Below are 23,529 nucleotides of genomic sequence, written 5' to 3'. Positions count from 1 at the left end.
AATCATTTATTGAACAGTTATCATTCTGGTGTAGAATAGATGTGCTGCAACAACCGTTAGACAGTATCAGATATAAATGATTGGCAGTATTATAAAGGTAAAAGGATGGTAGAGTTCTACCATCTTACTAAAATCATGAATACACCCAAGTATATAAAACACATGATAACAGATGCGTACTCCTACGATGCCTCCCTAACTAGATGTACCTGCGTGTCCCTAGCATGGGTGTAGGTGTTAAGCCAACAATTCCTCTAGGAACTACTCAACCCCATTACCTTAAGTAAGACTTTGGAACCCTGTCCTGGTCTCGAGCTGGACACCCAGCGAGGGATGTTTACATCACTGCGAGCTGGAGTGTCTGCATGCAGGAACCTCAGCATCTCTGGTCAGTGTGTCGGCCGGAAAGTCTCAATCTCCTCTTGCTATCTTAGCAAGATGTGGAGTATATATACCCAGAGGTCCCCCTGGGGTCCTACCTTGCTGTATTACTATGTCGGTGGAAGGATGACGTCAGGCATGAGCCTTGTACATACATTTTATACAGGAGATGGCAGTCCTGCTGTGCTTCCAATAACCCTCATGCATAATGTATGAGATTTAGGACTAGGGAAAACCTGCGTTCTGAATGCAGTGTAATATCTAGGTAAATGGTCAGTCCCTGTCAACCTTGACAAGTGTAATGTATGGAGAGAATATAGGTGAAGGGTAACTAGTTTACTGAGGCCTACATTGTAGTACCTATATGGAATATAACATTATACTCTAAAAACGCACTGAGTAAGGATTTTTCATCACATTTCTTTGTCATGTTTACAGTACACCTGCATCAACTGATGAAGGAAAATACAGAGGAGGCAACACATGATTGACAGACATTTGTCCATCAAACCACCACACTCTAAATCTGATGGACGGACCTCCATGGAGGAGGGTGGGTGGATAAAGAGGTGTTTTTTGACAATCCGTCTGCATCTGCCAAACTCTAAATCAGACCCTAAGTCTTAAATCACAGTGGCAGGAAGAATGCAGGCTACCAACGTAGGGTGGCACTCTCTGCTAAGTGTTAGCTATAGTTATAACATGCCACCTGACAATATGTCTTTATCTTGTGTCTCTATCTTAACTACAAAGTAGTCCTTGCTAGAGTGTTAAACCTCATGAATAAATGATAAAATCTTTCCATTTCTGTCATAGGGTGGGAAACCCTATTGAAAATAGTCCTCCTATCCAAACGTGTTTAACAATTTTGTACATTCTCCCCACCACCTTTAAAAAAAAACATGAGATACATCAATCTCCATGTTTATTTTGGATCTTATGAGGTCTGGTAGGGCCAATCGACATCCACAGCCACCACTCTTGGTAGGAGAACTGATCCTCTGGAATGGATGCTGTCCTACTGGGAGCAGCTCTTGGGAAGCAGCTTAGGCAAGCAATAAAGACTACCTTATACTAAGATTCCCTACTTTATATATGCTGTGAATCTGGGCATACAAATGCCCTATTTAAATTCGGGAACCCTTTGTACTTCAAGTAAGTCAAATTAAAAACTTAAGCCAAGGTTTTTTTTAGCACTAGGTGGAATCAAATAACCATGTGTCCCCACCATGCACGCTACCTCAATAGTCTATGGTAGTCCTGAATTTCTGCCGATATTTCAAGATATTCATTTCAAGCTCTAGTATGGGAAGCAGGTAAGTATAATTTAATATACAAAGGAGATGCCAGTTCAAATCTTTAGTTGTTCAGGCTTTTTCAATATAATCCATATCACGTAGGCACCATTAAATCTCTCATCTATGTGTACCTTATTTTGATTCCCATATCTCCAGATACTTTTTATTTCTGTGATTGCCTAATCCACAGATAAAGTGTTCATACAAACTCTTCCAAATCGTTGGTCAGATTGGCCCTGCTGAGTAATAACCGAGTCTGGTGCTTCCCATTTTATAAGAGACTCATTGCGTTCATACCTGTCTGATACAAATCTAGGCACGCACTTTTACTCTTTGATTACTATGCCAGTCCAGCTAGAATCGCAAAGTGGAATAAATCTTAAAGTGCGTGAATGCATGAGATTTCACATTGTAGTTGCAGAAAGGGTACACAAATCAAATCAAATCAAATTGACTTTATTTCGGATATATTGCAATCCATAAAAGTACACACATAAAACAGTTCATAATAAAACATCACAATTATCACAAAGTCAATCTAAATTACATACAACTCAAATGTATCTTAAAAAAGAGTGCATAGACAGAGTCAGAACAATAAAAAGTGCAATAGGGTCCATATACAGAAGAAAGTGCAGTAGTGCCTTGAGCTGCAGTTAATGCACAATTACTCATCCAAACAAATCCTTAGTCTCATAGTCAATTTTAAAAATTCTAACACCTGGAGGACACTGTCAGAGTACAGCAGCTGTAAATACATAAGGGCGGGTCTGATTTGATTAAAATTTAATTTCTTTAAAAGAGTAACCAGATACCGCTTACGGGGATATTCATAAAATGTACATAAAAATATAAAATGCAGCATATCCTGTGGAGACTTCCCGTCGCAGCCACAGGGAGCTGCTGGTTTCTTAAAAACATCCGACTTGGGTCTAATTAAAAGCTGATGAAAGATGTTAAACCTGAAGCGAGTCAGCAAAAATTTCTCATGGGTGGTGAAGGAGCATGTCAGATACATTTCCATTGAATCACAAGTTCTCAACGTGATATACTTTCTGACATTGGGTTTCAAAAGCTCAGCTTCATCTCTTAAAGCATTATGGTTCAGGAAAAAAGCACTCTTAATTGCAGCAACATCACCCTTAACTATATCCCTCGGGTTATCAAACAGGTTCAGGCGGCCAAGCTTCAAAAATTGGGACTTCAAATATTTAAGCCAGGGTACACACTTTGCATGATCAAGAGACACGAGATCCTCCACTATCAGGTGGGTTAGAGGGATTGCACCACTTAACCATAGTTTTACCCAGCACAACAGTGGTTTCAGTCCAACAATGTCCGATAAATGCAAACAGCCAAGTTCTTCATGAGCAGCTAGATTTGGTGTGCTCCCAGGGACACACAACAGACGTTTTAAAAATTTATTTTCAACTATTTGTAGTTGTTCACAGTTTGTGTAGCCCCATATCTCACTTCCATATACTGCTTTGGCTATGGATTTAGCGTTATATAGTTTCATCATAGCCACATTAGGCTTTTTCCCCAACTTAGAGGCAAAATTAAAGATGGAGGCATTTACCCTGGACATTTCCCCCTTTTTCTTGGCCAAGTGTGGGGCCCAACACATCTTAGTATCAAATAGGACACCCAAGTAAGAAAATGTCTGGGTGATGGGTATCGGGACATCGTTCAGTTTAAAATTGATCTTCTTTTTAGGTTGACGGCCAACATGCATAATAAAGGATTTAGAATTGTTGACCGTAAGATCCCTATCAGACATAAATTTATTAAACCCATTCAAAAGTGCCTGAAGACCTAATTCTGTTCGTGAGATTAAGACCGCATCGTCGGCATATAAAAGCAAAGGAATGCACCTCGCACCAGCTCTAGGACAATCAGATTTTATCTCTTGTAACTCAGCCTCCAGGTCGTTTATATAAAAATTAAAAAGGTAAGGGGCCAGGATGCACCCCTGGCGTACACCTTTATTAATAGGAAAGCAACCCGTAGTTTCCCCAGTCGATGAATACCTTACGTTGGCTTTTGTGTCATTGTGCAGATCCGCGAGGAACTCCACAATCCCCCCATCTATTCCCTTATCCTTCATGGTCCGCCACAGCCTCCCCCTGTTGACACAGTCAAACGCTGAGGACAGATCCATGAAGGCAAGGTGAATAACTCCCTTCTGTACGACAGTATATTTAATCAAAATGAGGAACAGGTTGAGACACTGGGTTATAGTTGAGCGCCCCTCACAGAAGCCGTATTGAGAAATAGACAAAATGTGGTTTTCATTCGATCAACTTATTAGGCGTTGAAGTATAACCCTCCCCATAATCTTAACCATTGAATCAATTAGGGTTATAGGTCGATAGCAGAGTGCACTTCCCCTATCTCCCTTCTTGAATACAGGGACTATAGTTGATAGTCCCCACGTTTCCGACATCCCACTATGGCCGCCGCATTAAATACGGCTACCAGAATGGGAGCCCAAAAAACTGGATCAGACTTGTAAAGATCCGGGGGTATTCCGTCAGGACCTGGCGCTTTATTAGCAGTGAGGCCCATAATGGCTGCCAAGACCTCACTTTTGCCAAAAATAATAGGGCTATCCCTAACATGGGGGGCAACAGCCACAGATTCCGAGATTTCAGAATAGTATAAACGTTTGAAATGATCTTCCCATTCCTCTTTGGTTATACAGCACACGATTCCATCACCAGGGTCCTCTGTCAAGAAAGGTTTCTTGACCAAAGCCCAAAATTTGGTGCTGCTATTCAAGGTAGAGGGGTCAAGCAATTCTTCCCAGGCCTCTCTCTTCAGTAGCTCCTTACGAGAGACAGTAATAGCCTTGTATTCCTTTCTACAAAGTTTAACAACCTCCCTATCCCTCGGGGAAGATGACAGAGCTAGCCTCAATTTGCGGGCAGCTACAGTGCAATCATGGCTAAACCATCTCGGTCCTACTCTAGCCTTTGTTTTATTAGGAACCGATAGAAACACTGACACCTTCTCCAAAATATTTTGATAAGCCTCTAGAACCGATTGAGGTACACTTCCCCCATTGATACAAACGTCAATGTCCTCTGCACACCCTTCGGTAATGTTCTTATAGAGTAAATCCGCAGAGACCATTGACCATTTTAGCCGCCTCCTCCCATCTGTTGTGCCCAGTCTTCCTTGCACAGTACTCTTATGACCTTTTTTTACCCATGGACAGTTCAGACAGATTGTGACAGGATTATGGTCACTAAATTCACTAGGAAGGATGCAGAAAGAGTCTAAAAAAGTTTGCATAGTCCTTGATACAAGTATGTGGTCAATGAAGGTACCCCTTCCGTGCCCCTTAAAAGTAGGGATGTCAAAACGGTATGAGGGGTCCTTTAATGACATAGCCAAAGAGAGGTCAAAATCATTCAGTAAATCGTTGCACAGTTCCCCCTCTTTGGTGTGCTCCATATGCAGACAGTCTGCGCTAGCACAAGTCATTTCTGATAAACACTTGTGCAATGGATCTACACAAGGATGCAGATTAAAATCCCCCAAAATCATGAGGTTATGGCCCATTTTTCCCATAAAATTAGAGACAAACGAATTAAGAACATGAATATGATTCGTACCTGCACTATCAAAAGCAGCATTAGAAAAGTTCACCAGGCCCACGAGAACATTGCCTCCAGATAGAATTAATCCCATGACCCCTGTATGGTGAGCTTCAATTCTCCGTACTTCACATGGTATCAATATGGACACAAAGATTACAAGACCCCCCTTAGGCCTTCCCCGCAAAGAAGGCAAGGCTGGCACAAAGAAGGCCTTATATCCTTCTAAGAAGAGATTACAGCCCAGCTCCCAAGTCTCTTGCAAACAAATAATAGAAAATTGTTTGATGTAAGTAACCCAATTTACATCAGACATTTTTGCAGCAAGACCAGCAATATTCCAAGAGACAATAAGATTTCCTACGGTATTAATCACCGGGTTAACTGAGTTTGTAGATTCACCTGAAGCCCTAGTCACCTGAGCCACAGGTCCCCCCAGTCAATCACACTACTCAAGACCGGATAACATTTCGAATCTGTTCTGTGTGTTTATGTTCGACCCATATTGATACTGGCCGACACTCGGACTCCTAATGTGAATTCTAGGGGGCCCACCTGACCCACAGGGATTAGTAACGTTGTAAAGAAACTGAGATTCCTGCACAGGAGTATAAGGTTCAAGCCCCCGCCTGGTTAAATTCTGTTGTGGTATAGGTTTACACAAATGCGCATAAAAATAACCCAGGGGGCGTACACAAATACTGTCCATATTATAAACCAAAGCAGAAGCTCTCAAAAGGATAGTTGCCACGTGCTGGGGGTGTTTAAAGTTTACGACTATACAGTCCCCTGTCCCAGTCTTTTTAGACGGCCCTACCCAATTTACATGTCTTACTGTCATAATTTGATCCGAGTAAGAGACTGGGAACCCACAGTTTTTATTGAGCCATGACACTGTTTTATTTTTCAAAGAGGTTTGGGATTCGTCAAAAGGAGATGCGGGATGGGTGCCACAGGAGGGCACATTAGTTAATACTACCACAAACGGGGCACAATCAGGTGGTAAATTAAGATAACGGTTGTACCTCAGGGGTCTGGGAGCTCTGCTCTTTATTTGCTTTGTAGATGGTTGCGGCTGGGCAGCTGCCACAGGGTTATCAGGACGGATAGGGGCTACAGAGCTCGAGGCCACTGCAACAACAACATTCCCCCTTGCCTTATCACATGTATCATTAATATCGGCAAGTTCTCTCCCTTTCCTCCCAGAGTGTACACTTCCACTAGGTGTGACACTATTCTGTGATAATAACAGAGCGCCCAACCTTGTCACTTCCTTAGCTAAGTTATCTATCTTACTAGTTAATGGTTTAATAAGCTCCTCCATTTTAGTTGTCAAAGAAGCTTCTAGATTTTTATAAGCGAAGCTAGAAAATCAGGAGTTATATTTACACCATTTCCATTACCATCATTACTAGTTCCCGTAAAAACAAAAGGGGTTGGTATTGCAGGGTTGTTAATTGCCTTACCATCCTTTTTTTTAGACTTATCTTGCTTCCCATTTACCCTTTGAGACAAAGTTCCACAAGTTCTTATGGCCCTGGTTTCTGGTTGGGTCTCCTGTAACACACTAGTATCAGGACATGATAACACCTGTGGGTCAGAATGAACCTCCACGATTACTGACATGGGCACTGGGGGGTCAATAGTGATGACATCAGTTGAGTTAATTGCACTATCTTGTGATAGGCTGATAGGGGCATTTTCCTGTAATGACTCCCCTGCCACAGTGCCTTTCCCCAACGATGCACGTCTGTCATTATTAATCTGACTGACTTTCCTGACCAGGAAATTATCAAGAGTAGCAGGACCTACCAGTACCTTATCATTTTTGGGTTTCGACATAGTAAATACAAATGGAGCTACTTCTTGCAGACTAGTTCCTTCAATCTAAGCACTCTTAATTGTAATAAAAACAACCTATAAAACAAACAAGTATTAAAATTTTTATCAAATGTCTTACAAGCTCCTGGCGCAATAAGGTCCAACAGAAGGAGGCTAAAAGGACCTGGCCCAGTCCAGTCTCCTCAGGCCTCTGAGGGCCACAGAGGGCCCGCCCTTTGCCCGGGCTTAGCCCGGCACACGCCCGCGCGCGTCCCGCGGGACGGTGAGGCGTGCTCTCCTTTATGCGCCTCCCGGCGCTGCCCTTCTGCGTGAGCGTGGTCCAGAAGCGCTGGGGCAGCTGGGGATTGTAGTCAGGGCATCCCCCTGGCGGAGCCAAGCCCGGCCGGTAACACCACGATGCAGGAAATGCCGGCGGAGCCAAGCCCGGCCACAGGCACCACGGCGGAGCAAAGCCCGGCCGAGTACAACAGGTGAAAGTGCCTCCCAACACACCCCGGCGGCGTGCTCTCCTTTATGCGCCTCCCGGCGCTGCCCTTCTGCGTGAGCGTGGTCCAGAAGCGCTGGGGCAGCTGGGGATTGTAGTCAGGGCGTCCCCCTGGCGGAGCCAAGCCCGGCCGGTAACACCACGATGCAGGAAATGCCGGCGGAGCCAAGCCCGGCCACAGGCACCACGGCGGAGCAAAGCCCGGCCGAGTACAACAGGTGAAAGTGCCACATGTTTGCGACCTGCCCTGTGCTTCTTTCATTTTGAGAGACAATGTTTAACAAGCTTGGCAGTATGCTCACTAAGATCTATGTGATACAACCTCAGCCTATATTTGTAGTGATCCCAACAAGAAAGTAATTCTGTGTGCTGTTTCTATAGCAAAGAATATAAAAGCAATGAAATGGAAAACTAAGTAATCTCCCACTTAATGGAAATGTTGACGAGAAGTCAATGGAGCTTCCTGTAGCAAATGTTAGATACTCACAGTGAAGTGTTGCTTCTGCAACGTTCAAGACATTTGGTGCCAATTTGCAAGCAGCATTCCAAATGATTGTGCTGGAAGTCCCCTTAACTGACTGATAAGCCCTAACTAGGGCAAAACCCTGCCTCTGTTGCTTGTGTTCTGGGTCAGGGAGGACCTATCTTGACATTTCGATTTGGACTGTTCCTATTGGAGCAGGGTCAAGACTGATTTGCATATAGATGGGTCCATACTGAGATGGCATGGTGTGCATAATAACAGTGGTCTTGGATATGGCCCGAGTTTTTACAAGTGGCTGAGATTAATTTAAGCATCTCATCCATTACATTTTTATATACTTTAATTTGTCACCCTAAGTGGGAAGGGTATGCCCAGATGTGGGTCTTGTGCACACTATGTCACTGGAGCCAAGCTATAGTTGGCTGATGATTCCTAACTAGCGTAAAACTTGTCCTGGATGCTTTCAGCAGAACAGGAAAATCAGAGGAGTGAAGGCACCGGGAAGCGGAGGACGAGGATAAGTGAAGTGCTCCCTCTACATGGATGACGTCGCAGTATTTTGCGCGGACGGACCTTCTGTGAAAGAGCTGGAGAGGACTTGTATCGAGTTTGGTGTTTGGGAAAGCGTCAGGCGCAAACATCAACAGCGCCAAGTCTGAAACCCTGCTCCTCGGACACTGGACCTCCACCTGAGACCCACTGCCATTCCCCATCATGCAGGACTTCCTGAAGATCCTTGGAGTCTGGTTCGGCAGAGAAGGTGCAGCAGAGAAGACCTAGGAGGAATGACTGGCGAAGACGAGGCAGAAGCTGGGACTCTGGAGCCTCCAGAAGCTGCCGATCAAAGGGAAGTCTTTGGTCCTGCAGAACGAGACCCTGCCAGTGCTCCAGTACTTCGCTCAAGTGTGGCCAGAGCAGACTGGAATGGCCAAGGCCATCACGAGAATGATCTTCTACTTCATCTGGAGCTCAAAGATGGACAGGGTGAAGAGGGCAGTGATATTCAAGACCCACGACAAGGGAGGCAAAGGAGTGCCAGACATCACCACCATCCTGAGGGGGATCTTTGTGTGCCACTGTGTGAGGAACACCCTGAGGACCGAAGATGAGAGCCACTTCGGCTTTCTGATGGCACGCTTATTCCTGCTGCCAACATGGAGGTGCCTCGGATGGGCAGAGTGGGTGAGCGCCATCCCGTACAACTGGGAGGCCCCGTGGTTCTACAAAGAAGTGGAGAAGTTTGTGAAGGAGTTCGGGTTGGAGGCAGCCTCTCCCACCACATGGACTCCAAAGCTTGTCCAACGACAGATATGTGCAAGGGACATCAGTGAGCCGATCGGCGCCCTCCCCTCAGCCACAGCAGACCACGTGTGGGGAAACGGCGCATCCAAGCACCTGACGAGCCAGCACAAAGACATCGCCTGGATGGCCATTCAAGGAGGACTTCCAGTGAGAGCCTTCATGCACGCAAGAGGACTCAACCGATACAAGTCCTGCCCAAGAGGGTGCACCATGGACGAGACAACATACCATCTCTTCTGGCAGTGCACGTACGCACAGGGCCTGCTTAAGGCCTTAGGCACGGAGCTTAGGGCCTGGATACCTACGACCTGCATCACCGAGAGGACTCTGTGATGTATGGACTGTTCCTAGGGACACATGCACAAGGTGACCTCCAGGGCTGCTGGAGGCTCCTGTGCTGTTTTAAAGATGTTCTTTTGTTTTCCAGAAAGTAGGGAAAAAGGAGACTTCGACCCTGGTGTGCCGTAAGATGATCCACAGCCTCCTGTGCGACTACGCAGCACTGGACAGATCCGATGGAGAGAGCGACGACGAAACCTGAGGTCCCGAAGGGGGGGCCATGGAAGGCTCAGGCAATGACGGCGATGACAGCAGACCCAAAGGGGCCCCATGTCCTCACCTGGGGGGGCCTCTGGAGGGACCACTAACCATTCTTCTTTTGTTTATTCTTTTCCTTCAGTCCAGGAACCAGTTGGATTACGCTGGACTGTTCACGTAAACCCCAGGTCACAACCACTGGCCCCAGCACAGTCATGCTTCACGCACCACCACAGGAGGTCTTAGAGTCAGCCATTAACATGTGACACCAAAATTTGCTCTCCACCTATTCCTCTTACAATTCTACATCCAAGGTGGCACTTAACGTAGCTAAGCTTCCCAACAACCCTCAAACTCATCCCACTTAACTCAGGAGCAATTTATTTTACTCATCGGTGGGGTCCATAGCAACGCGAGTCACACATACACACACCACACTGCCCCTGAATCAGTGAAAAGGAAGCCGAGCTGCTGGATAGCGGGGTGCCTTATTAACCTAAATTTAATATTCTATACATTATATACATTTCAGAAATCATCGAACTTGCTATAAGGAAATCAAACATAAAGATACTCTGCTATTTTGGTCGATGGACCAACTAGTAGAAGTCAGTTGATGGAAATTAAGACCAGCTCAATCACAGTATTCCTATAACTTTTAATATTAATTTTTGTCATGACTTTTATTATAATAAAAACAGACTTGAGTTTATATTTTCAATAGTTTATCTACTTTCTATTTGGAAGGAAATTAGTATATTTTAGACAAGTACAATTCTAAGCATTTATTTAGTACATTTAAGAAAAATGAAATTAGAAAAGCATATTGCCAATCTGTCATAGGTGAATGACAGAGCTGCATTAAACAGGTTCCCAAGCTGACTGTTTCTCTATTCTCCTTGATGTCTACCTTCTGACATAAAATCTCTGCAATCGATCATCTTCTCTGCCCCATCAAAGTTAAAGTCCAAAAATATTTCAAAGTCTTTTGCACCATAAAAATTGTCGTGGTGCTAAATAAAATCCATGGAACCAACTCTAACCCTCCTTTGCACAAGCTCTTTTACCCTTTTTCTCTAACTTTCTAACTTAAATTTGAAACTTTTAGGGTCCACAGTCATTTCTGATTGGTCCATTAGAAGGGTGGTGATGGTCACCTCATATCCTCCTTGTTCAAACCAATTCAAAAATATGCCCTGTCACTTCCAAGGCTTTCTCATGATTTCATACTTAAAGTTTGTACTTGTTGTTCAGTCTTTGTATCATTTGTTCATAATAAAGATTCTTTGACTTCCTTTCCCAGTCTTTTAGATGCAAGCATCCTTTGGCACATCTCCCGTTCATAGGCCAAGCTGACCTTGACATCTCTCGCTCCTAGCACAGGCCGTTCACTCACACTTCTTGTATACACCACGCATGCGTGGGGGCCATCTTTCGAAGTCCTTTTTCTCATTTCACTTAAACAACCATATTCAGACTAGGCCGCGCAGGCCTCAATGGGAGCTAGTGCGAAAATAAACACAACAGAAATTAGATTTAGAATTTTAACCCTTCTGTTTACCTCCCACTATTCTAAGTTTCCCGGTTAGATGTTACCTAGCAAAGGCACACAAATGAGGGTCATTTTACTCACCATCTGCATTCTTGATTGCGACAAAAAGAACTTCTAATATAAGCACAAATACACACGTTTATTCAGTTAAATCTATAATACCACAACTCTTTATTAGTATGACTCATTTGTTTTCATTATTATATTATTTCTGCAAAACAGCAAATAGTTTTCCTACGTGTTGTGTCGACTTTACGTGCATTTTGTTGATTAGTTTACATGTTTCACTCTATTAGTATTATTATGGGTATGAAAGATTAACTTTACAAGGGGTACACAAAAGTTTTTGTCTCTCCCCTGCTCCATCACACTCCAGAGCCAGGGGGCAGAAAAGGACGGGGCAAATTGGGCCAGAGCCTGTAGCTCTCACAGACTGTGGTCATCTTGGAGTTCAGCTGGCCCTAACCCCTGATCTTTCTTCTTAAAGCACAAAGCACTTTCTCTGTTTCCTTTCCTGCTCTGCAGAACACTACTTTGTAGCAAGCACCCTTAATATGAAGGTTTCTACGAGATGGAGAATAATCGATTACAGTGCCCTTGACCCAATGTTTCTTTGTTAATGTCTCAGGAGGTCTTGTGAGCCTAACTCATTTCATTCTGTAATAAATTATATTCTGCTGTTTATGGAAGAAAACAGACATTACTAACTGAATTGAATTGAATACTAACAAATGTCCAACTCAATATTTCCACTGACCACTTCCCAGCCCTTTTCTGGAAATTTCCAGCTTTCACCATCTTAATAAATGTAGGACTCTAGGAAACCTGGCAAGCAGGTACAATTTTCAGGTATGTGTATGGAAACACATACAGATCTTGAATCTATGAATCAGGATCTCTCCTTTGTAGATTAGCTTTTAATGCACCTAAGATACATGGAAGTTCCCAACAGGTTTTGTGATTGGCCCCAATATCAACAAGACAGTCCTACTTCAGCAATATTTTGGAGAATACTGAAACTGATCACATAACATTGTCCGGCAGTCAGCTATTCATACCGAACCCCTAAATGTCTCAGTAACTAGAGAGCATTTTTCTGGAACATGTTTCAGAGCTGTGCTGGATCCCTTGACAAATATGTTGCTCAGCGGCACAGAAGCCAGATGTGTTGAGCGTGGCGCCTCCTTACAGAACAAGTGCTAGTTCTGCTGAATAGTGTGAGAGTACCTGATAGCTTTGCTTTATGACCTAACATGAAGCAGAGCTGTTGTTAAAAATTAGTGACTTTTTAAATGCCATTTACACTTGTGGCCTATTATTTGATACCAATCACTAACTGTGCTCCTTGGTGATTCCCTGATTAAAGTCTGTAAATGTACATGTGTATACATTCTATTAAAGTTTGAATATGTCTATTCGAGAAACACTATTGCACTCTTCGACTCGTACTTATAATACTGTTTCTATATAATTTTGTATTTTTCCTATAGCTTGCTCCTATGTTAAGAGCAAGTCGGGTCTCGTTCAGGATGTATGAAAATACATAAATAAATAAATACCATTATGCCATGGTTACATTGTGAGGGAGTCTTGAACTCAATTAGTGAATGGACAACTGCAAGATATGTTTTATAGGAACGTTTGAAGGACTGTGAACTCAATAAAAATAGGGCACATGTAATAAATGTTATTTGTTGTAGAAATAGATGAAAGAGGTGTAGAGAAGGAGGAGCAATTCCTCATGACTGGAAAGAAATTGTTTTGAAACTAGGCACGCTAAAATGTAAATGTGGTCCTCCAAAATACAAGCGAAATAAACTAAGAAAGAGCAAACAAACTAAAATCTTACATTTAAACAATGAAAATAAGAGGTCTTTTGTCTTCATTTATATTGTATGAGCTCATTTGAACTCCACAGGGTGTGCAGAGAATGATTTCACTATAACTACTGACCCCAGATTGAACTCAACACCATGTGCGCCTACAAATATGTGCAGCAACGCTCTTGAATGCATGGGTGGCTGTTCAATATGAATTATCTACTGCCTCCCCCTGAGAAGTGCAAAATCAACACCATGCAAAAGGCGTTAATGAAAGGAACTGTACCAACAGCCAGGCTTCTGACAGATAACACAGTAAGTTTTGATTTGATTTAGCTCGCTTCTTAAAAATATCAGACACTACAGAGGCAGAGAAGGCAAAGATCCTCTCAGCCTATTGTTTTCTCACTTAAGAGGTAGTGTGCAATCATGGGTTTCACCTCTTCCAAGTAACACATTGACATTTCCTCATGCTTCATGCAGTATTCATTTGTTTGTGAATAAGAATAAATTCACTTTGATTCATATGAAATTAATTTATTATTAAATATCCCCCAATCTTTTAACGTCTGGGGGCAGGGTGAATGTCTGTCCTCTTGGTCTGATTTAATAATTGTTCCAATTTTTAAAAAGGAAAACAGAGATGACCCAAAGTACTAGCGACCAAAATTCCTACTGGACTCTTCAGTTAAGATACTTGGAAGAGACCTCGTAGATAAATTGGAAGTTGGGCGGATGAAAACACAACCCTTTCTGATATACAATTTCAGCGATAAATATACTAAGGCACAATAGGGTTTTCTGTACTTGAGCTTCGTGGATCTAACCAGTGTGTTCGGTTGTGTAAATCATACAAAGTTACGGCACAGCATGAGATCTATAGGTGCATCACATTTTGTATACTTTTAGAAAGTTGCCATTTTTTTCTCCAAACCAACTGTGTCTTTCTGGCAGTGTCCTCCTGGGTCACATTGTTGCAAATGGCACTGCTTTTAGGGTGCGCCTACTGCTGCCAGACAGTGAGATAAAGGAAGCCTAGATGGGAGAGAGGATGGCTGGGAAAGAGTTGTGCCTGCCCTGATTACATTACAAAGGGTCCTGCCTGCAGCTCTCACAAAGGAATCTGACACTTGACCTGTCATTGCCTTTGTCACCCTAGACAGTTTGGAGCCAGGACCAGGGGAAGGGGAAGAACTGACCAGAACCAGTTTTGGTGGTAGGTCAGGAAATTCAACCATACAAAGACTGGCATCAGGTATGAACATAGGACGTTGAGAACCTACATTCAGAACACTCCTGGGTTTGTGGAAGAGTCAGAAGAACAACTACCAAGCTGTCAGAAGGACTGCCCTGCTGCTGGAAGGACTGCCTTGTGTAGTGTCGTTAGAGTTAGCAATGATGGAAGCCTTTTGGCTCCTGATGGCCTCTGTAGAACTGTTATGTAAGTGTTAGAACGTAGAGAAGTGAATGCAGTTTTAGAATGTTGAGTTCGTGGTTACATTCAGAAGAATGAAGATGTGTTATACTAAGCTCCATGGGTGGCACAGTCATTGGTGAGTACCCAGGCTGGAGAGGACACTATAACTTGCGATGAGATAGGGGATAAGTAACCCAAAGATCAATATGCTCTCCCAGAGAGTTTGCAGTGGTCCTGCAAACTGCTTGTGCATGCCACATGTGCCTCAGTCGAAGTGCAGAATTGACGTGGGGCGTATCTGGCATCAAAGTGCAACTCCAGCCAGTGTAAAGCTTTTGAAGATAAGGAAAGCATCACTGAGAAGCTTGACCGAAAACTTGCTGGGAAGGCCCAAAAAAGAGGTTCTGCGCTACTACGCTACCTGAAGCTATACATCCTACGGAGTGATAACATTAAAGGTACATACCCAAATGTTTAGAAAGAACAGAAAAAAGTCACAGTAGATTGCAAAATAACACTGCAATCAGAACCGCTGCGAGGCAGAGATCAACCAGGTGTCAGACAGTGCAAAGAGATATCTAAAGGCAAAGCGAATCAAATACAAGAAACGGTCATCTGCTTACCAGAACTGGCTAATGTAAGTCATCATACCACAGTGTTGGGTGGAGTAGCCCCAGAGGAAGTGCACAGAGTTGTGCTTACAGAGTCGTCCATCCACGACGTGGCACACCACCTAAGATGCTGTGTGGTGGCTCATAACAACTCCCACGGTCTCAATAAAAGTGAAGGGCTCCAATGGATACCAAGAGGGAGGTCAAGGTTCCGCAGACTGTCCAAATGACCCAGATGCCAGTACAGCACAGGGCCTTAGATGGTATGGATAAAGCATGTCGTGGCGGACAGCAGTGTCGGGGAGAATTACACTTTCAGTGTCAGCCAATCTTATAAATGGTTACAATGCTGCCTCCTTCTTGAAATCACCACCACCATTTGAAACCCCCAAAAAGCAAAATATTGCTGACAGATGGACTGATTGGATAGAGACATTTTATGATTTCATTGATGCGATAGAAAAAACAGATAACAAGAAGTTTATCAAATACCTAAAGAATCTTGCTGGTGAAGGGGTAAAAGAAGCCATAAAGAAAATACTACTAGCTGACGAAATTACATACTGTCAAATCAAAGCAGCCTTGACTCTCAAGTTCAATCCAATGCCAAATATAGAATATAAAAGACTAATTTTCAGTCAAGAACAACAGAAAGTTGGTGAAACCATTGACAAATTTGTTGAGAGACTGGATACATTCAATAAAAACTGTGAATTCAATTAATTTAATGATGAGGAAGTTATACGTCTCAGAATTATGACAGACGCCTATCAGATTCATTCAGACGACGAATGCTGAGAGAAACTCTTAGTCTGGAGTAATTTCTCATGACTGCCAGAGCTGAAGAATGTGCCAATCAACCAGCTGCTGGCATGGAGGCCAGAGGTGTCCATTGTGAGCTGCTCATGAACATGAAAAGTAATCCAAAACACAAGGCAGAGGGACGCAGAGTGCTGTCTTCACGGAAAAAAAGGTGTGGATTTTCGTTTCCACATGAAAGTAAATATCCTACCATTGGACAGGTTTGCAAAGGCTGTGGGAAGGAGTACCATTTTGTGACAGTTTGCAAGGTCAAGGAAATAAGTGTGTTGGTGTGCAAAGATGAAAATGGCCACCTGAATGTTTCAGAAGAGATGTTTGACACACACACACAAGGCCAAGCAATTACACCAGTAGAGGCAAGTCGATACCAAATGACATTGATCGTCATCTAATTTATCGTCAAACATTTCTTCAGTATCAATGTCAAGTGAAAGTGAAGAAGATTGCTGTGCAGTGTTGATATTTACCTCAGATAAATGTTGCCTTTTGGACTGGCCGCATGTGAAGAGAAATGCAGGTCAAAGAAAAGTTGGCATGAAAAAGCGCAAAAGTCATTCAAACACTGTCTGAAGATTACACTAAAAGCAAATGCTTGCTACCTTTTATTATCAACAGTGGTGCATTGATATATATTTGCCTGAGGAAAAATACAGTGAACTATCTCCATTGCCACAACGTACGCAGTCGAAAACAAAAGTGTACACATGGGCTGCTTCAACGCCATTAAAAAGCCAAGGTTCATTTGTAGTGATCCAGCGCCCCTATAGAAAATATGTCATAGCAGCACTACCCAACTCTACAATACTCACCATTAATCATAAATCACTCACAAGGCCCATAAACTAATAATGACATATTTTGAGCAACTGAATCATGTGACCTAATTAATAAAACCTATTCACAAATCATATATACATTTATATACAATTGCAGTATAATGACTTTACCATAGTTTAATAGTTTTTCATATAATTAAGCCACACAGGCGATAAGATCAGCTGATGGTAACTAAGTTCTCTAAATAACAAGGCCAGCTTGTATTTTCAAAAACTTATTTATTAACTATTTATTCAAAGAAAAGTGCATATTTATTAGAATCTTTATTACTCAAGCAGCATGGTTTGAGGAATTGCAAATTAGTCAGACAGTTTGTAAGCAAAATCAAATAGCATGTTTAAAGAAGAATAAACAGTTTTTCCATCACTTAAACCCTATTTCCCTGTCTAAAACTCACTTCACCTAAAATAAAATTGTAAAGTCTTATGCCCTATTAATTCTTACGTGTTCCAAAAGAAGTCCGTCAGTGTGATGTTTCCTCTTTCCCCTGTTATCCAATCCTTCCCCTTTAAGATGTGTTATTCTTCCCTACATTCCAAGTTCTAAGAATGTACCTCGTAGCACAATTCCTTTTGAGGCAGTTACTGGTGGCTGTTGATGGATGAGGTTTTAATAAACCCACTCTGCTTTACTGAAACAACTTTTCCTTAATTATTTAATAATTAAATGAACAACATTATACTGGCGACGAGGGTGGGATATGAATAAATCTCATTTGTCCAAACCGTGGACGTTAGTTTCAAATGAACTCTCAGTATGTGATGGATTGTTAACTCGAGGCACTAAACTTGTTCCTCCCTCTTCTCTTAGGAATAAGTTGTTAGCTCATGCCCATTGTGGTCATTTGGGTATAGTAAAAACCAAAGAGTTTCTACGTATGCAATTTTGGTGGCCAGGCATGGATCTTGAAATCGAAAGAATGGTTAGAGAGTGTCCTGAGTGTTGTTCAAGCGATAAGATCCTGAAGACTAAACAAATGCCTTTAGTTAAGAGGGCTTTACCTGATCATCCTTGGGATGAGGTTGCTATTGACATTGTGGGTCCCTTATCTGGTATTGTCGATACACCCTATCTCATCGTTTTAATAGATCTTTATTCAAGATGGATTGAAGTCTCTGCTGTCAGAGAAATTACCACTGATTCCATCATTAAGTTCTTAGAACCTCTGTTTTATAAGGAAGGTTTTCCAAATAGTCTTCTGTCTGACAATGGTCCCCAGTTCTGTTCCTCAGTCTTTGTTGATTTTCTAAAAAAATGTGGAGTTTCCCATAAGAAATGTTCACTATATCACCCTGAGTCTAACGGTGCTGTAGAGAGGGTCAATAAAACTCTGAAGGAGTCAATTCAACTTGCCCGTGCTTCTGGTCTGAATTGGAAATCCACTCTCCAAGACAGGATAAATACTTATCGTTTCGTTCCCCATTCTTCTACTGGGAGGTCTCCTTTCGAACTATTTAAAGGTAGAATTCCCAATACGTTGTTGTGTCCTGGGTGGATGTGTCTAAACAAAGGTCTGGTGGATAATGATATAGGTGAGTGGAGAACAAGAGAACTATCCATGCAGGATGCACGTAAAATATATTTTGACAAGAAGAAAAGTGTGGGTTCTCTGGAGATCAAGATCGGTGATCTTGTAAAAATAAAGACGCCAGTTGGGCGCAAACCATGGTCCAAGTATACTAATGTTAGAGCTGTTATCAAAGTATTCAGAAATGCTGTGAAGACCGAAGACGGAAGAATCTGGAACAAGAGTCGTGTTGTACTTGTTAATCCTAAATCAATTGTTGATTCTTCTGGTTATGATACCAGTTTGTACAATAATTTTCTTTCTCCTTCCAATTCCCTATCAGACAGACTACCCTCTCCTCTTACAAGAAGTCAAAGAGTTCGTAGTGCTCCGTATCACTTGAAAGACTATGTTTAGTCTACATTACTTTTGCTTGTATTGCCTAATGTAGTTATCACTTTCGTTTTGTAAAGAAGGGAGATGTGTGATGTTTCCTCTTTCCCCTGTTATCCAATCCTTCCCCTTTAAGATGTGTTATTCTTCCCTACATTCCAAGTTCTAAGAATGTACCTCGTAGCACAATTCCTTTTGAGGCAGTTACTGGTGGCTGTTGATGGATGAGGTTTTAATAAACCCACTCTGCTTTACTGAAACAACTTTTCCTTAATTATTTAATAATTAAATGAACAACATTATAGTCAGCACGACACGCCCATCTGGATTTGGAAAGCAAGAAGCGCCCTCCTTCCAAAGAGGTCAGCTTTTATACCTTTCCTAACTAACTAATCTAAGTAAAAAGTATACTTTTTCATTTGTCCAAAACGCTGATTGGCTGTCAAACGAAGGCCACATTAAGTCATCACATTTTTGAAGCCCAGTTCCGACTCTTTCTTAGAGTCTATTGTCCCTTATTCTCGTGTCACGTAGCTTCCTTCAGTTTGCAACAATTCAAAATGTTAGTCCGTGACTTCCTTAGCTTGACAATCTCTGCCGGTTCCTGACCTTGGTCAAGCTGACCAAGAGTACGAAAAGTTCATTTATTTAATCAAGATTGTATTTTCTTCTTTTTAAACACAGCAGAAACTTTCCACACTAGGCTCTTGTTTTCTCTGAGCAGGATTTTGCCAACTGCATAGTAAGACGTACTAGGCCTCAAGCCTCTTTCTTTGCAACTAGTATATAAACAAACACAAAAGAATAATTAATGCAAGAATTAGAAGTCATTCTGTTACCCACCCACCTTTGCTAATTTATTAACCCATTAATCTAAGTTACCTAGCAGAAGTAAACAAAGCAACAAAACAGACTTGTGCAACATTTAAAACAAAAGACTAAACATGAGCACACAGAAATAAGCACATGCCATTATTTAAACAGCCGCATTTAATTCTGACATCACAATAGACAAGATTAATTTATTATTTCTCACATGCAAGCACTTTGCACATAATGCACATGTATGAGCACATATATTAGTTTCCCACGTGTATTGATCTGCAAGTTTGTTCTAGGCTGGTAAGTATTCTTCACTGCACACATTATTAATATTATTATTGATTATGGAAGTTTAACTTTGCGAGCTGAAATAAACATATTTCTAAATCTCGCTCCATCAACTCCCTCATCTGGTGATTTTAAAATCACCAAACCACACCCAAAAATTTAGTAAAATGTTATCTCATTGATGAACATGTTTGATCTACACTGTGTTCGTACTCCTAAAGACTTGTCTCATCAGTCTGCCTGCAGTTCTCATATTGAGTTTTACGAAACTCTTCCAGTTCTATCTCCTTCTCTTGTTCCTTTATGTTCTTATAAATTCTCTTCTTTTCCCTCAGGTATTTCTTTCTCTTGTGTAACATGCAACTGATCTTCAACAACAGTATCACAAAAACTATAACTAATAAAGGTGTCAGTATTTTGCCAAGAATTGAACCACCAATCTCTTGAAACCAGGTTTTGATTGCCTGAAATCTTTTGGACAGACGTTCTGAAAAATCATCCTCTTCTAAAGGAACAATATCGGATTGCAACTCTGTGATATTTTTAATATGCATCTCAATACCCTGACTTTCATTGGGATATAAGTACAGCAGTGCTGGACATGTAAAATGCCACAGACTCCACCCTCTTTTGCTAGCAGAATGTCCAACGAAAGACGATTCTGCATTACCATAGTCCGAATTGCAATAAGTTCTGTATCCACTAATTGGAAACCACCAGCTGTGTCAGTTGACAATCTGTCAACAATTGTGGACAATTTTCTGATTCTTCCTGCATTCAGGGTTATACCCACTAAAGGTATCACTGCTTCAAAGATGTCTCCCAAAATTTCTGTGAAACTTTCTCTTTTGTATCTGTTCAAATGTTTGCTGATTTCAAATGAACCTTCTGCATTTCTGTCAACATGAAATATTTTTGGAAAAACTAATCCTACAAAACACGTCCCATACCAGTGGTCAGGAAGGTTGTAGTAAGTCTTATCTCCACAAACAAAATAAATCCCAGGAAAAATTGGATCTTTACCACCTTTGAATCGCCAACCCCCCATGATTTGATAAGTGTCCTCACAATGACTCGCACCCACAAAGTAGTTATCAAATAAGGTATTGTCTCTCCTAATACAAAATGTTCCACTAATTGGTTTATCTATGTGAATAGCAGCATTTTCAAAAGATTTGCCATTTAGCCTTTCATCTTCTTTCTGCCAGAACTTTGATTTGGTTTGTTTAAGCATCTCATTCCTTTTATAAATTGCTCTTCTCTCCTCAACTAAATTCAGGAAAGTCTTTTCTTCAGATCTCAATGTACATGTCAAATTATTTCTAAATATCTATTTCAAACAACAAGGGGACCCCAATTAGTATCAGCGAGGGACCTCGGGGAGCTAAGTTATATGGAAAACAACAGTGGTCCCTGACAACAAGACAATTAGTTGCAAATAAATATAGACTCAGTCAGTTCTATATTGTAGAAGACATGCCCAGCCGGGCAGAGGTCCTCAAAATATGTATTTAAATCAGAAAATGTTTTCAAAACACAATAACACCTTCAACAATTCACGTGCGTGGGGCACAACCTGTACCCAGCCACAACATTACACGAACAACATACATAAAAGGGCTTGTAAGGCAAAATCAACAACCTCTGAAAAGTTGAAATTTAGACAGAGAATATCTTATAGGTACCATTACACATTTTTTGTAACTAATAATATCACAGGTATATGGTACACACTAGGTCGACGACGTTTCGGACCCCTTGCTAAATGATGGGGTCCATCATCAGGACAAAACAATGGTTGCCTTTTGAGTTTAAAAGCCTCTTTTGCCAGAGGGGTAAAGGTACTGGAGCTCAGTTAGACCCGGAATCCCTTTAATTAAGATTGGTAATCCGCTAGAACTGGTATATCAATGATACAGATTAAAGGTTATTGAATTAAGAGCTCGCGCTGAGAAGGCCCAAAACGGGAGATATTATCCAATGGGTCGTGTCATCCATGGATCAAGTACGCTAAGTTGAGGGTCCGGAGGTTAAGAAGTGTAGTCTTGTATCCACATGTACCTTGTAAGCCGGGCAATACCGGGAGCGCCGCGTCGCGCTGGGATCCTGGAACCAGGGGGCCGGATCAGTCGGCAGCCGCGATTTCCTGGTTGAACCAGGAAATCGCGGCTGCCGACTGATCCGGCCCCCTGGTTCCAGGATCCCAGCGCGACGCGGCGCTCCCGGTATTGCCCGGCTTACAAGGTACATGTGGATACAAGACTACACTTCTTAACCTCCGGACCCTCAACTTAGCGTACTTGATCCATGGATGACACGACCCATTGGATAATATCTCCCGTTTTGGGCCTTCTCAGCGCGAGCTCTTAATTCAATAACCTTTAATCTGTATCATTGATATACCAGTTCTAGCGGATTACCAATCTTAATTAAAGGGATTCCGGGTCTAACTGAGCTCCAGTACCTTTACCCCTCTGGCAAAAGAGGCTTTTAAACTCAAAAGGCAACCATTGTTTTGTCCTGATGATGGACCCCATCATTTAGCAAGGGGTCCGAAACGTCGTCGACCTAGTGTGTACCATATACCTGTGATATTATTAGTTACAAAAAATGTGTAATGGTACCTATAAGATATTCTCTGTCTAAATTTCAACTTTTCAGAGGTTGTTGATTTTGCCTTACAAGCCCTTTTATGTATGTTGTTCGTGTAATGTTGTGGCTGGGTACAGGTTGTGCCCCACGCACGTGAATTGTTGAAGGTGTTATTGTGTTTTGAAAACATTTTCTGATTTAAATACATATTTTGAGGACCTCTGCCCGGCTGGGCATGTCTTCTACAATATAGAACTGACTGAGTCTATATTTATTTGCAACTAATTGTCTTGTTGTCACAAATTATTTCTAAAAGCATACTCATAGGTAAGTTCATTTGTTACAATAAAGAATTCCCTCATCTGTTTGGCTTGCTTGTGTTTATTCAAGCTTTTCTCAATTTTCACGTTTGCAAAAATTTCATCATAATTAGAATAGTAATATTCTAAACGACCAGTTTGATAAAATAGACTAGCTATCACACTGCAGGTTATGCCAAAAGTAAGAGGAAGCATATTATAGGTAACTCCCTCTGAAACAGAAGCAGGCAATTTCACACAAATATAACAATCTCCATGACCTTTACATATTCAGTCAGGAGTCTTGAAAAAGTATTGCTAGAAAAATCTCCAACAGATCTATCCTGATGAATCTCAGGATTATGATCAATAACTCTGTTAGTTTTGCCTGTTGCACTATGTTTGTCTTGTTTAATTGAAGCTTTGCTTGTCATATTGACTTTGTACATCTCCTTGTTAATTCCAAAAGGGAAAATAACAGCTAAAACTAACCAAAGCAAGATTATTAGGACCCCACAAATCAAAGACATCTTACAGCATCTCTTGAAGATGGAACATCTTGAATTATTATTTACAAAAACGTAAGGCATTTTCACTAAGTTTACAAAGAAAATAAAAACAAACATTTTAAATTGTCTA

The sequence above is a fragment of the Lissotriton helveticus genome, chromosome 8 (assembly GCF_964261635.1).
Source record: "Lissotriton helveticus chromosome 8, aLisHel1.1, whole genome shotgun sequence".
Taxonomy (NCBI): Eukaryota; Metazoa; Chordata; class Amphibia; order Caudata; family Salamandridae; genus Lissotriton; species Lissotriton helveticus.
This window is presented reverse-complemented; position numbering follows the sequence as displayed.